The sequence below is a fragment of the Lissotriton helveticus genome, chromosome 3_1 (genome assembly GCF_964261635.1).
Source record: "Lissotriton helveticus chromosome 3_1, aLisHel1.1, whole genome shotgun sequence".
NCBI lineage: Eukaryota > Metazoa > Chordata > Amphibia > Caudata > Salamandridae > Lissotriton > Lissotriton helveticus.
Window position 1 is genome coordinate 1,902,571,800 of NC_136061.1, and position 16,366 is coordinate 1,902,588,165.

Sequence of the window (16,366 nt, forward strand, 5' to 3'; positions counted from 1 at the left end):
ATTTATATTCCAGGGTCATATCCCACAGGAAAGTAACAGTATCAGCATTTGTGGGCCACATGATTCTCACTCATGCTGATGGTGCTATGCTAGATCATCATGCATGCCTTTGAGTGACCTCCTACATATTACTGACAATACGGCTGCGTAAATCACACCATAACTACACTCTGCATCAAGGCGGCATAGTAGTGGGTGTTCACATGCAACACTCATGTATTTTGACTCTGAGACAAATGATGAGACTCACATGGACCTGTAGCTTGACAGATATCCCCAATAGAGCCAGAACACGGATGTATCAATTGATGTAATCTTGACTCATCTGTTTCCATGTATCCTGCATGCTTTTGCTCACATTGGTCATGTAGAACTATTCCATGAGGTGAGTGTTGAGAAAAGCCATCATATCATGTTGTGATACACGTATATCGGCTGTGTGGCATTATGTCTGGAAGCATATGTGTGGGAAATGAACATGCACATAGTCTTTACCACCAAGCATAGCCTATGATTTGTGGATCATGAGGCCAGCCTGTCTAGTTACAACTATTCCGGTGTAGGGCAATCGTAAATATGTTTGCCATTGAGGCCCATCACAATATGTTTCGAGGTTGTGTGGCAATTAGAGGTTTGATGATAACTATGCATTCAGACATAAAGTTCCCCTGCAATTTTCTCACCACGTTGGAACAACATATCTTGGGATGCATCGGTTCATGGCACTTTGGCTTTATTGACCTTGATTTATGTGATTTCTGATGCTCAATAGTTACATATTCTGAATCTTGGTGTTGTGTCTTAGCATTCGCACTGTACTGAGAGGAGTGAAGCCATTGCTTGTATCTGAGTGCAATTCACCAACATGGTAGGCTAAATCACTGCTTATCGCATTGGCATTTTAGCCTAGTGGTGCAAGTGTGGTTACATTCTCTCTAGGTAGGCACTGATGCACTGGCAAAGTATTATATGTATATAATATCATTACATTATATGTAGGATTTGTATGTGTGATATGAGATCTTCTTGTGGATTTCAGATGTGGATACAGTTTTTGATGTAGCATATGTAGACTGCCAGTTTGAGACTGTGTTCCCATGCACATACTATGTTGATCACTTCACAATCATACTATGAGTAGACTCTACTATCATCCACAAGTTTGAGGCAGTACAAATGGTTAGCTGTAGGAGACACAGTCATAGCACACTATGGGCCATATATACAATCAGCAATTCTGCGACTCACAATTTACGACTCGCAAAACTGGATGTACAACAGTGTGTTTACCACTATTTGCGATTCCCAATGGGGTCGCAAATTGTGAGGCTCATTGTGGGAGGGCAGGTTGGATAAACAAACGCAGAGGCTGAATATACTCTCCGAAGGTGCGCTTTTTATTATCAGTGGTTGAGGTAACAGATGGAGCTTCTGATGTTCCGTCGCTCTCTTCCCGGTGGTCCGTTCTTGTAGCACTGGGCTGGGGATCGGAGGTAAACAGACCCGGCTCTTCTGACACGTTGGTGTCACCCCGGAGGCTTATAAAAGAGGAGAAAAGGGAGCCGTCAATCACTGTTGTAAGGGAGGGAAATTGTGAAGATAGGTATGACCGTCACCACACCCAAGAGTGTTGCACTTTAAGGGGCTAGAGCGTTCCAAATCAAAGTAGATAACAGCAGAGGGGACGTTCTCTCATGTGTAGGATAGAGCGGAAGTACCTGATCCGTTAACAAGGCCAGGGCTAGCAGGTGATGAGAAGTAAGGCTTAGTGAAACAAAGGTGATAAGGGTGTGCGTCAAGGCTCAGAACAAACACGGGGTTGTTGTTACATACGAGTGTAGTCATGAGTTTTATGAGTTATTTAACTATACCCGTTAACTCGCCTACCTCCTACCTCCCTCGTACCCTCCCCCACTGTCCCTGGAGACCCTGATACTCACCGGCTCTGCCGCAACGCGGCTGCTCTCCAACCTCCTCCGGTGGCCACCACCACTCCGCGTTCCACCGCTCTTTAGCTTCCTCGTCCTCTCCGATGTCATCTTCGTTCTGCAGTTCTTCCTCGTTCCTTCTCCCGAATTCACCATCTTTGTTTCTCCTATCCTCCTCGCTCTGCTTCCCGCGGGTCCTCTCTCCCTTGTTGGTCCAAGACGCCCCTCCTTCGTTCCCTCTCCCTTTAATTGGTTCCGGTAAAGGATTTCCGAGGTCACCTCCTCCCACTTCCGGTCTCGGGTCGTGGTCCCACTGTAGGAAGATAGGAGAGGTGGGTATGTTTTGTCGTTTAACCTTCGCCATCAGACAGAGAGAGAGAGAGAGAGAGAGAGTGTGTGTGTGTGTGTGTGTGGAGGGTGTATGTGTGTGTCTGGGGTGTGTGTGTGATATGACTGGTATGTCAGGCAGATGGATGCATATTAGTTCAGTGCTGTCGCATGGGGAAGTGGCACAAAATGAGATAGTCAGCTTATAGGGATTTGGAATATGCATATCTTAGCATGGACAGTATATGGCGAACATACATGTTATGATATGCCTGGCATATGAAGGAAGACAAGCAACTTTTAGTAGAACTAGAAGGGGGGGGCAAAGGCACAAATTGCAAGAGGTCCTTTGAGGGTAATGTGGCACATCATGGCCCAGTTGGCAAATGAAGGAAACAGGAGGGGCACAACATGGCATAGCTGACACTCCTGCAATATCTGGGACTCGTTTTCTTGTGGCAGCCATGAGATTGGATAACTGAGCATGGAATGACAATACCTGGCTTAATATAAATGACTTTTTCTATTTAGGGACACAATTAGAATTTTTGCAGAAAATATCAGCCTAATGGTTTTGGCCTAAATGGGTTAATTTACAAAATAATTGAAGAGGATATTAGAGTGATAATAGGAGCTGCAGTGGGGAAGCCTTGTGCTGATGTGGAAAAATGGGCAAGGCGCCAGAGGGCACATATTTGCTGCTATACCATGACTTGTGATTAGGTATTCTATAATTTATTGTTATAACCTTTCATGGCATTAAAATCAGCATGGTACCAGAATACTCATGTTGTGCTACAAAAATATTGACTCTGTTTTTGAGACAAGGGAAACCCGAAGGAATAGCACTAGGGTCCTTGGGCGGTAGTATGTTGTACAAGACAGGGGACCCTAGTTATTTAGGATCATTTGAAAGAATAGAGATATACTGAATAGTATATAACCTCTGTCCAGCCGGACAGGAATTTATTAATTAGATATTTTGTGATAGTTCATTTTTTCATCAATACAAAAGTGGGCACGACCTGTGACCCACAGAAAGCAAGACAAAGCAAGTGACAAGAATTCATGTGGAAAGCGCACAAGGCGGTCTGCACTAGTACTCAGTATCACAGACTAAGATTCATTTCTAGCAACCCATTGTTGGCAACATTACTGTGAATTCATAGCAACATATGGTGCTTTTAAAGTCGACGACGTTTCGATGCAATTCAAAGATACATGCATCATCTTCAGGACAAAGCTATTTAAGTCATGTTTGTCTTAAGATTATATTGCACATGTTACATAACCACTTTTGCGATTCACATAAATACAAGGGGAGAAAAAGGAAAAAACATAAACAGAAAAATTTCCTTTAGAACGCTAGGCATGACTTAATATATAGTCTGGTGCTAGTGTCAAGGTTTAGAAGTGACATGGTTATTTTTAAAAAAAACATTGGTGATAGTTGTAGGTCGTGTCGGTAGTAGCATGCGTTCACCTTAAAGAGTTTCCGTGTTGGGCTTTCTACACAAGAGTGCGAGTGATATTGGTGGATTAAAAAATCATTTGGACCGGTTTCCTCTAGTGGAACCACTAGGGGTGTTTTTCGTGGTTTGTAGCATTAGTTATTGAAGACTTTCATGAGGGCGCATGCATGCATGTCTTTTCAAGTTGTTTCTGTTCATCGGTATTTATTTTGTACTCATATTCGTACTCACGGGTGGAGCTATGCGTAAAGCCGTGACAACTTTATGGTAAAGACATAAAAAATACAAGTGAACGGCACGGTGAAAATTAAAACGGCGCAGTGAACTGGGTACAAGGAGGTGGAGAAGAGGGAGTGCGGGGGCTACCGCGGTCGACCGGGTCATACCTGGTAGGGCTGAATACTGTAGCCGTATTCCAGCAGTGGGTTGATTTAGATTAATCGTAAAAGGCCGCGGGAATTTCGCACGGCGTCTAAATGTGCGGGAAAATAGACCGCATTACTTAAGCCATTTCATTTAAAGTAACCCGAGCTCATAAAAAGTGCGGCCATAATACTCACTTAAAGTCGGTCAGCACGGGGAGTTAACCTGAAACTAAGGAGTAAGGGGAGGGGTAGTTAGCAAAACAACATTCTAAAATTGGCGAATATCCAGACGGATAGATTGTGGCTTACTTGATAACTTGGATGACTGGATCTGGAATGCGGTGCTGCCGGGCTTCCAAAATGGAATGCTGGGAAGGCAAGAGGGGTAATTAAAGGGGGGTCGGAGTGGGGTGTATTGCAAGGTCAGAGTGAGAGGGGCTCAGGTATCTAGAGTTACTTACTGTAACGGGTCTTGCTCGATGGCAGGCCGAATGGGGTTCAGGCGGTGATCGCTAGCCGGTAGAGGGAGGGACTGGGTTTAAGAGGTATCAGAAATAGAGAAGGGACTAATAAGTCCGTGAACGGGCAGACATCTTGGAGTGGTGAAAAAGATATTTGGAGATTTTTGAAAGCGTGACCAATAGTGCTCATGTGACATGTGGTGATTCATACATGCTTTTTCTAAAAAACATATTCAAAGACATTTATAACAGTTCGGTAGATTTCAACAAGGAGGCGGTCCTGCTTTCATAAACAGGTTATAGTAAAGAAGTCCAGTCTTCAATCCTGTTGAGCCCTTTCCTTATACTGTCTGTCTTCAGGATCCAATGCAACTCCTCTTTATTTAAGATTTGAGAAATGTCTGCTCCTCGTGGAGGGGCTTTGATCTGTGTTATTACCGTCCAAGTGAAGTCATCTTCCGTGTGTCTCATTTCTTTGAAGTATTCCACAAGGAGCGCATTGGCTGTTTGGCATCGGATTCTGCTCCTGTGTTGTCCTATTCGTAGCTTGACCTTCTGACTTGTTTGTCCTATATATAGTAACATACATGGACAAACGATCGCATAAATCACATTGTTGGAATTACAGTTTGTGAAGTACTGTCTGTCATATTTGATTGTTCCATAGGAGAAGGTCTTGCCCTCAATGGTAGAGTTACAGGAGACACACTGACCACACTTGGCATGGCCCTTGAGGGCCGGTAAGTCCCACATATCATCTAGTGTGGTTCTTATGTCAGGCTGAGGGAGTGATGCTCTTACCAGGTGATCCCTTATATTTTTCGCTCTTTTGAAGGCGAACATTGGTCGTTCTAAGTTAAGGACCCCTGCATTAAGTACCGGCCAATGTTTTACCACACTCTTCCTAATTGCATTGGATGCAGGTGAGAACGTTGTTACACATGTAATTCTTTCTGAGTTGTTTTTTATGCGTGGTTCTAGCAATGTTTCTCTGGGACAGTACCATGCTCTTTTGAGGGAGCGGCGTACCAATTTACGTGGATAGCCTCGTTGTCTTAGTTTTTGGCTCAGTGTCTTTGCCTCTGCAAAGTAGTCTTGTTTGAAATAACAATTTCTACGGATACGTAGAAACTGCGAATAGGGCAGAGAGTATCTAATTAATAAATTCCTGTCCGGCTGGACAGAGGTTATATACTATTCAGTATATCTCTATTCTTTCAAATGATCCTAAATAACTAGGGTCCCCTGTCTTGTACAACACAAAAATATTGACAGCCACAAAATCGATAAGGAAAGTATATATAGGTAACTATAGATTTACTGTACTTAATTCAAGATATATATACATATCTTAAAGTTAAGTAGTCTGACAGTTAAGCAGTGTCATAGGTGTTGGAACAGGCAACCAAAATAGTAAACCAGGGGGCACATTTATCATTTGTTCTCATGTAGCACTGCCCTGCGCGAAAGGGAAAAGGTAGGAATGTGCTGTATTTAACATTATGTGGCTCACTCCTGTCCTTTCCTAGTGCTAGTGCACTTTTGGCTGCCTAGCGTCAATGCAGACACCCTTGCATCATGGTGTAAGTCTGCCAGCATTGCATGCAGGACTATTTTTGTGCAGGAATGGACACCTTCCTGCACAAAACCAATGCTCTGGGGCATTATCCTCTGTCTACATGAGCTGCAGAATGCAGCAGACGTAGGAAGTGGAAAAAAGAGGTATAAGAAAGAGATATTTCTCTTTGTTACGTCTCACCTGGGGAGGCATTTTGAAGCATTTCCCATGTTTACCACTGATGGCAAATCTGATAATCTGCATCGCATGGTGCAAGCGCGACACAAAATCGGCATAAATATGCCTCTAAGGCTCTAATTCCTGATGGATGTCACAACAGAAATTTGCACCCCATTACAATTGCGGATATAAATTGTGCATCCCGAGCTTCTCGCCCTGAAGATTTCTAAGCGGTAATACTTTGTGAAAATCAGTTTGTAGACCTCATAATGGAGAAAAGCATGGGCAAGGAGTTCTTTACTCTGATTCTCTGTCTAAAATCTTGATAAACTGCACAGATAGCACACCTTTGTAATTGCCATGCCTTGCTTAATCGTTAATTACAGGTGTGCACTTTGCATCCAGATAGCATGTTATTTGGAATCAGTACCCAAATTGGGCCTAGTCAACTTGTGTTTAATTAAATTGTATGTATCTCTCTGCTTATAACCACTTTCCTGTCGGTTCCATCCAATCTTCCACAGTCACCCATAAAATTCGATCTATTTGCTTTAAAGACCACAGCATGTCCGGTGAGCCTTGTGAATCCAAATGTGAATCCAAATGAAAATAACATAAAGAGAGAGAGAGAGAGAAGATGTGGATTTGTTCTCCCTGGCCAGAGTTTTATAAACAAATGGAATCAACTGGTGGGTGTGTGTGGTCCCTACAATGGTGGGGAGCACATAGTGTTTTTTTAAAATACCCCTCACACACCAAAAGGACCCTTGGTGTCATGCTTTATCATTGGGGTCTTCGCACCCCTCTACGGGATGCGGTGTGCTACTACCTACGTTTACGTGGGAGCACTTTTTACAAAGACTATGTGTGGTGTGTGTGAGGTTGATTGTGATAATAAGTGAGTGGTGGGGTTTGGAGTGTTATTTAGTGATGGTTAAAAAGTACCTGGCTTGTGGGGTGTACTCAAAAGAAATGTTTAATGGGCCCCCGGGCTGGCACTGTTAAAATGATGTGTTGTGAGGTTCTTATGTATTACAATGTACATCACCTCGTGTGTGCGTCAACATGTTTCGGAGGGGAACTCCTTCTTCAGGACGGGGTGCACAAATCCCCACCTTACTCACGTTTGTTGCATGAAATCTGTATTCTACAGAAAAGTGAAAATTGTAAATAGAGGCTATATTGTACCTAAATCAATTCTTTAAGGAGGTTTCTGCAATTTGCGAACCTAAGAAAAAACATGGAAAGAAACAATATATTTCATTCACAATGCTCATAGTTAAATGTATTACTCCAGGTTCAGTGACCTAAAAAATGGTGTGGGCAGCAGTGTTAGAACCGGGGTCTCTAGTTGGCAGGGGTATGCACCCTAGCCCAAGTAGGGACCACCGCTTCCGACCTGGTAGCTTGGCGCAGAGCAGCAAAGGCGTAACTTCAGAGGCAATGTGTAAAGTATTTGTGCAACACACAACAACAATGACACAGTAAAAACACTCACAAGAGGAACACCACACCAGTTTTGTATAAGAATATTAATCTCTTTATCTAAAAATTATGCGAGAACCAAAAGCAGGTAAATCCAGGTCCGGGTAAGATCAATAATACAAAGGATTCCAGTTTCCAAGCAAGATCAATAACCAATAAAAATGAATGCAGTTCCCAGGCCTGATCAAATCACCAAAAGCTCATGTGTGCCAAGGGCTCCTGCTGGTAATGTCTTTCTCACAGTGTCCTTGGATGGCAAAAATTCCCTTGTAGCGTAATAAGTGTGCCTCTCATAGAAATGATGCTCCCAGCGTAGGAAGTGCGGATGTCCAGGCGCTGCTGGTAATGCTAAAAAATGCCCCAGTGTCAATTACTAAGTAATTATGCCCCCGTAGGCCGGTCAGTGAAGGACGGTTCCCAGCCAAGCACAAAGCTCACACTCCAGGTACCCGGCTAACCCGCACCCTGCCCCAGCGCAGCAGCCTGGTTGCACTGAGGCGTTACCTGGGGTGGTAGTTGCGGGCGCGGGTGCGAGGCTCTTCTCCCCCTGGGGCCTCGGGCTCAGCAGGCGCTGCACGGGTGGGGGTCACGGCCACACAGCGCTCCTTTAGCACAGCACTTAACAGTGCCTCCAAGTCCGGGGCAACGACGGAGCCTCCTGCCACACAGCGCTTCGCTTCTCAGCGCTACACAGTGCGCTCCAATTCCAGTGGCGGTGACCTCAGGGCCAGTTTCAGTCGGCTTGCGCCAGAAGCAGAGGCAATCACAAAGCCCTCGGGAGGATCACGGGGCAAGCAGTGCTGAGGGCAGGCACAGCGTTGCAGGGCAAATCTTGAGAGTGTTGTTGCTGTTCCAAAGGGCAGTCTTTAAAACGCTGTGGTCCAAGGACAGGTAGTTTCCTTTAGCTTAAAAAGGGTGCAGTCCCAAAAAGGCAATCTTTAAAAGGTTGAAGACTTCCTTAAAATGTGGTTCAAAGAAAAGTAGTTCCTTTGGGATGTTGTGGAGACACTCTGGTGGTGATGTTGCAGTCTCCCATGCAGGGCAGGATCAGCAGACAGTAGGGCAGCTCAGCAGGTTGTGGGGCAGCAGTTCCTTGGAGCAGTCAGCCTCCTTCCCAGTGGCAATCCTCTTGCGCAGCAGTCCTCACTCCAGCAGGGATTCTTCCAGGTCCAGCAGTGTAACAAGAATGTGAGGCCAGGACCCTCCCTTATATATTCTACAGTCCAGGGGCTAGAAAGTGGTGGAAGTCTCTGGAAGGGTCTGGGGGCAGGGGCTTCTGGAAGAGTCCAGGGAGTTCTGGTATGTTCCCTGCTGTTGGGATCCACCCTGGCCCGTGCACTGCAGGAACGTAGCATGCACCAATCCCCTTCTCCTGCCCACCGGCCACTCACAAGGTACCAACTATGAGTATGCCAATGAACCTGAAAAGAGGGTGGTATTTTGAGGAGACACCAAGTCTTCCACCCTGTGTATAACGATAGGACCCAGCTCCCTCCTCCACGCTTCTGCACCTCTGCAAGACAAAAGACACACACTTCACAGTATATGTACTAACATCACTTTCCCGGAATCAGTAACCATGTCCTGCCATGACATTTACAATATCTCTTACCAGTGTTTGGAGCAGGCTCAGCTTCGTGGAAACACCAGGGAACATGTAAAATAAAACAACTGTTCCAAATAGTGTCATTCAACCAGAACAACAGGTGTTTACAAAAATAGGGTCCTACGTATGAAATCTTCGTGTAATGTGAGGAAGGGAAGAGGGGAAAAAAGGGCACGCAACAATAAATAGCATGTACCCCAAAAAAAACCTCTGCGTTTTCTTACAGGTCGCAAAGGGAAAGGGATAGGAAGCAATCCACTCGGAATACCGAGTAACCCAGTATCTGGCAACAAAACCCTTCGCGGAATGACCCAAAACGTCACTTCCGCTACAACGAGGCGAAGAGGCATCCAAGTGAGGATGCGCGAAAGCGGAGCATAACGCTCCGAAAACAATATCGCGTCCTCTCCTCCCCCAACCTCCAACAAGGGGACAAAAATGCAACAAAGCGCTAAGTGAACGGGAGCCCCCGAAAACTAAGGCTCAATCACAAATACTGGTAACAAAACGAGGAAGGGAAAAAAATGAAAAATGGGACGGAGTAACCTATCTAACTAAGACGGGGAAGGAAAACAACCAGGGGTCCAAGGCAGGAACAAAAATACTTCTCACGAGCCCGTGAGGAATACCAGGAACATCAGAAATAACAGCAGACAAGCCAGCCGGCAAACAGCAGCCAAGGGATCAGGAACCCACACAAATGGCAATAACGAGCAAGGAAGTAAAGGTAGGACCAACTTTTATTCCACTGCTGGCAGATCATGTGATGTCAGCACATGGTCACTGAAAGAGGACTAGCCCCCAGATCCTAACAGTACCCCCCCAATGATCCTCCCCACCCGACGGGGTTTTAAGGGATGTTGTCTATGGAACAATCGAACCAAACGGGGTGCATGCACCGCCCCAGCTGGCTCCCAAGTCCTATCCTCAGGGTTGTATCCTTTCCAGTCAACCAGATAGAAAAGGCGGCCCCTGACACGCTTAGAATCGAGGATAGCGTAAACCTCGAATTCCACCAGTCCATCCACTACCAGAGGAGGAGGAGGGGGCAACACCTGAACCGAGGGAATGTATGGTTTCAACGATGACGTATGAAACACGGGATGAACCCCGTAGTCTTGTGGCAGCCTGAGCTTCATAGCCACCGGATTAATCACCTGAATCACTGGAAAAGGACCCACAAACCGAGGCTGCAACTTGCGTGAACCCTGCAATCTCAGATTGCGAGAAGCTAGCCACACTAGATCCCCCACCTTATAAGAGGGAGCAGGGACTCGATGTTTATCCGCTTGTGCTTTCATAGCGATCTTGGCGTCCTGTAGGTTTACCCTAGCCAAACCCCAGATGTCTCTCAGTCGCCCACACACATCGTCTATGGCTGGCACGCGACCCGTAGGTTGGATAGCTACTGCTCTGGGATGATACCCCAGTGAGCAATAAAACGGTGTCATGCCCAAAGCGGAATGCAGACTGTTGTTATAGGCAAACTCCGCTATGGGTAAAGCTGTCACCCAATCACATGACAAAGATGTAACACGGCACCTCAAGTATTGCTCCATGGTCTGATTTGCCCGCTCAGTCTGACCATCAGACTGAGGATGGTATACCGAAGACATTCGTATCTCGGTCTTGAGCACTAAACAAAGCTCAGTCCAAAAATGGGACACGAACTGAGCTCCCCTGTCAGATACTATCACAGTCGGTAAGCCATGTAACCGCACAACCGAGGACAGAAAGACCACAGCCATTTCCTTTGCCGTAGGGATTTTGGCAAGCGGAATAAAATGCGCCATTTTTGTGAATGAATCCACCACCACCAAAATGGCAGTGTATCCAGACACAGATGGTAAATCGGTCACAAAATCCATACTTATGGTGTGCCAAGGGGCAGGAGGTGCCTCCAAAGGTTGCAGAAGCCCAGAGGGCTTACAGTGCGAGGGCTTGTTGATGGCACATATAGGGCAGGCTTGCACATATCCCTGTACATCGCTAGCCATAGACTCCCACCAAAACCACCTCATACACAAGTCCTTCGTTTTCCGTATTCCTGGATGTGCCACCAGGGCAGAGGAATGACACCACTCCAATACCACTTCCCTCAATACAGGGGGAATAAACAATTGACTCTCATGATACAACAAGCCCTCCTTTACTACAACCTGGGGCAATGACAACCATGGAGCCAGATCCAACTGACTCAACCGCTCTTTCAATAAACAAAGGAAGAGAGGTTAATGTCTCTTGTAAGCCACTTAAATGGAGCCTCAAAGACTCGAGAAGTTCACACCCTATTTGGGTTTGAAAAGAAAGCCCTCACACACCGACCTAGTCAGTGTCATGCTTCATCATCGGGCCCCACCGAAGAGACCTAATGCCTCTTCGGTGTGCTGCGACGCCAGGAGACTGCGGAGCTGGTATTGTGTGATGGGTGTGTTGGAGGGTTAAATTAAACTTTAAAAGTGTCTAAAGGGTATCTACAAAAATTTTTATTAATGATCCCTAGCACACAGTAAAAAGAGTTCTATGTGTCTGAATTATAAAGCCAAGGTAATGGATGGTTTAATTCAGAGATAACTTAGTCAACATGTTTCAGCCTTAGTGTTGGTTTAAATTTACCTAGGCATTCATCAGGACAATGTTAAACCCCGGCGGTATGGACTCTCTAATCGTCCACCCTAACCTGGGGACGTGAAAGTGAAAATGAAAAAAAGTGTTTAAAGTGCATAAAAATAGGAAGAGCAATTGCTCATTCCGAAAAATCACTCCTAGTTATGGAGTGTCTTGGCACTTTAAAATTAGGCGCTATCTGCACCATGGGTCTCAGGAGGGGGGTTGAGTGTCCCTGGCACATCGCCCTCAGCACTCGCAGCCCGCTTGTACACCTCGTACTTCCTCAACCGGACCCCGATCAACCGCTCTTTCACCACTGCAGGAAAGTCATTGATAGTCAAAGCCCCTATGATCCTTTCTGCCTCAATCATAGGCCTACCTGTACTCATGGAACCTTCTTCCCTGGGATCAACATGAATCCGAGAAAGGGCATCGGATTTGATCTGCTGGGCTGCAGGTCTATACGTAATGACAAATTCATACTCATTAAAGAACAGAACCCACCGCATCTGGCGAGGTGTTAATGCCCTAGCAGAACGGAAGAACTCCAGATTTTTATGGTCGGTGTAGATGGTGATAACATGCCGAGCCCCCCATAAGTAGTGGCGCCATTCTTCAAAAGCCAATTTCACCGCCAGCAATTCTCTTTCTGCCACAGTGTAGTTACGCTCCGCCGGCAACAGGGTTTTAGAGAAAAAGGCAATGGGGTGCATATGACCAGTGGCTTCATCACGTTGGGACAACACACCACCCACCGCACACATAGAAGCGTCGGTTTCTACAAAGTACGGCAGGGCAGAATCAGGATGCACCAACACAGGTGCCGATGTAAACTGCTCAAGCAACAACCGAAAGGCGTCCTGAGCCTCACTGGACCAATCAAAAGGAACACCCTTCCTCAATAGGCGGGTCATGGGTGCCACGATGTCAGAGAAATGTGAAATAAATCGCCGATAGAAATTGGCAAAACCTAGTAGCACCTGAATCTGCTTCACGGTAGTCGGTACCGGCCAGGTCACAATGGCCTGTATCTTCTTTGGGTCCATCCGAACCCCTCCCGCCGAGATTATAAACCCCAGGAACTCCACCTCGGGAGTACTGAACTGACACTTCTCCAGCTTTGCATATAGTTGGTGTTCCTGCAATCTCTGTAGCACTTGTAGTACATGTGCAGTATGTTCAGTTTCATTCTCGGAATAGACAAGAATATCGTCCAAATAGACGATTACCGTTTGATCTAGATATTCACTGAGGACCTCGTTAATAAAAAACTGAAATGCCGCTGGCGCATTACATAAGCCAAACGGCATAACGGTGTACTCATACAAGCCATATTTGGTTTTAAAAGCCGTCTTCCACTCATCTCCGGGTCGGACCCGAATAAGATGGTAGGCACCCCGCAAATCCAATTTGGTAAACACCACCGCTTTGCGGAGCTGATCCAGTAACACGGAGATAAGTGGAAGAGGGTACCTGTTCTTCACTGTAGCCGTATTCAAAGTTCTATAATCTACACAAGCCCTCAAAGACCCTTCCTTCTTTGGAATGAAAAATATGGCCGATGACACAGGCGAGGAAGAGGGACGGATGAATCCCAACCGCAACATCTCATCAATGTATTCTTTAAGATGTAGTTCTTCAGGTTCTGACAATGCATATATGCGGCTACACGGCAGCGGAACCCCTGGTACCAAATCGATCTTACAATCATAAGACCGATGCGGGGGAAGACCCTGAGCACTACCCTTGTCGAAAACATCCTTAAATGCAGAATACTGTGGCGGGACCGGTCTCAAATCAGCCACAGCACAAGACAAAGGGTAAATCCGCTCCCTAGCCTCATTATAACAATGTTTTAGGCAATACACAGAATCCAGTGTCACCAGCCTCTGTACCCAGTCAATCCTAGGGTTATGCTCCTGTAACCAGGGAACCCCCAACACCAACCCAAAAGAGGGGGCATCTATCAGATCAAAAACCACTACTTCAGAATGCCCATTCTCACACAACAACCTAATGGGAACAGTCTGACGAGTGATACAACCAGATGTCAACTCAGTCCCATCAATAGCCCTCACTGGTTCCAGCTGCTCTTTATATGAACAAGGGATCTTCAATTTCTCTGCCATAGAAATATCTATGAAATTTCCAGTAGCACCGGAATCCAGCAATACAGACACAGGAACATGGTTCTGTACCGAAAGTAACAGATGGGCATTGATAATAAAATGTCTAGGGGCTTGGTCTAAGGCTCCCAAAACCTCATACTGTTTGTTCCGTTTCTCCTCTTGACACATATGACCACCCACCTGTATACATGCTACTTTCTTGCCATATCCTACACCTGACGGCTTCACAGGACATTCCCTAGCGAAATGACCTCCCTGTCCACAATACAAACATAGATTCTTCTCTCTCCTCCTCTTTTTCTCTTCCGGGGTCAACGGTCCCCTCACCCCTCCTATTTCCATAGGTTCAGGCGCTGTCTTACTCTCCCCCACTGGCTTTGCCTCAGCTTTCACATAACTACCCTTGGAAGCTTGGAACCGACTGCGTTCTCCACGCCGCTCAGACACCCGATGATTTAACTTGACTACAAGGTCAATAAACGCCGCACAATCCTCAGGCGGATTCACCACCTGTGATACAATGTCTTTAAGCTCTTCGCAAAGACCCTGATAAAACAGGGATGTCCTTTTTTCTATTGGCCAGTGAGTCTCGGATATCAGCCGATTGAAGGAGGCAATATAAGTCAATAGATCCTGCCTACCCTGCCGCAATTTCAGGAGCTCTGCATCACTCGCCTGCATAAACGCATGCTTGGCGAACAAACCCCGCATCAATTCCTTAAATGCTGAATAGTTATAGAGCACACGATCGTCGCTTTCCACTAAGGGAATAGACCACTGAGCAGCGTTACCAGCCAAATACGATATCGTGAAGGCGACTTTCGCTGAGTCATCAGGGAAAGCACTCGGTCTACACATAAAGTGAAGCTGGCACTGGTTCATAAACATCCCGAATTTGTCGCTATCCCCAGTAAACCGCTCAGGTGGGGCTAAAGGCACAGCAACAGGAGACGCCACTGTTACCGCTATGGGAATGCTACTCCCAGCCTGACTTTGTCCTGATGTACCACCATACTGAAAGGTAGCAGGCAGTATAACAGGACCCGGCCCCCTGTGATGCAACTGCTCTCTAGCCCTCACCGCCACAAGCTCTTGTTTCAAACCCACATTCTCCTGCTGTAAATCCTGTACCTGAGCCTGCAATGCCTGTACTGCCCCCATTATGTCCTGCATAGAGGGACCACCCGTACCCCCACCTAATGGGTTCCCGTCCTCATCCATGCTCGTCCGGGCAGTGCTATTTAACGTGGGCTCGTTATTCTGTTGGGATCCACCCGGCCCGTGCACTGCAGGAACGTAGCATGCACCAATCCCCTTCTCCTGCCCACCGGCCACTCACAAGGTACCAACTATGAGTATGCCAATGAACCTGAAAAGAGGGTGGTATTTTGAGGAGACACCAAGTCTTCCACCCTGTGTATAACGATAGGACCCAGCTCCCTCCTCCACGCTTCTGCACCTCTGCAAGACAAAAGACACACACTTCACAGTATATGTACTAACATCACTTTCCCGGAATCAGTAACCATGTCCTGCCATGACATTTACAATATCTCTTACCAGTGTTTGGAGCAGGCTCAGCTTCGTGGAAACACCAGGGAACATGTAAAATAAAACAACTGTTCCAAATAGTGTCATTCAACCAGAACAACAGGTGTTTACAAAAATAGGGTCCTCCGTATGAAATCTTCGTGTAATATGAGGAAGGGAAGAGGGGAAAAAAGGGCACGCAACAATTAATAGCATGTACCCAAAAAAAAAACTCTGAGTTTTCTTACAGGTCGCAAAGGGAAAGGGATAGGAAGCAATCCACTCGGAATACCGAGTAACCCAGTATCTGGCAACAAAACCCTTCGCGGAATGACCCAAAACGTCATTTCCGCTACAACGAGGCGAAGAGACATCCAAGTGAGGATGCGCGAAAGCGGAGCATAACGCTCCGAAAACAATTTCGTGTCCTCTCCTCCCCCAACCTCCAACAAGGGGACAAAAATGCAACAATGGGCTAAGTGAACGGGAGCCCCCGAACACTAAGGCTCAATCACAAATACTGGGAACAAAACGAGGAAGGGAAAAAAATGAAAAATGGGACGGAGTAACCTATCTAACTAAGACGGGGAAGGAAAACAACCAGGAGTCCAAGGCAGGAACAAAAATACTTCTCACGAGCCCGTGAGGAATACCAGGAACATCAGAAATAACAGCAGACAAGCCAGCCGGCAAACAGCAGCCAAGGGATCAGGAA

General features: G+C 46.3%; 1 long non-coding RNA gene across 1 annotated transcript in view; it reads right to left on the reverse strand.

Annotated features, from left to right (window-relative positions):
• Window positions 1–1,398: 1,398 nt before the first annotated feature.
• LOC144825207 (uncharacterized) overlaps window positions 1,399–16,366 on the reverse strand; it is a 31,272-nt gene continuing 16,304 nt past the window's right edge. The window contains exons 2-3 of the long non-coding RNA XR_013609336.1: window positions 1,941–2,241; window positions 1,399–1,538 (exon numbers count right to left, since the gene is read on the reverse strand). This is a non-coding gene — a long non-coding RNA (uncharacterized LOC144825207). The remainder of the gene's footprint in view (window positions 1,539–1,940; window positions 2,242–16,366) is intronic.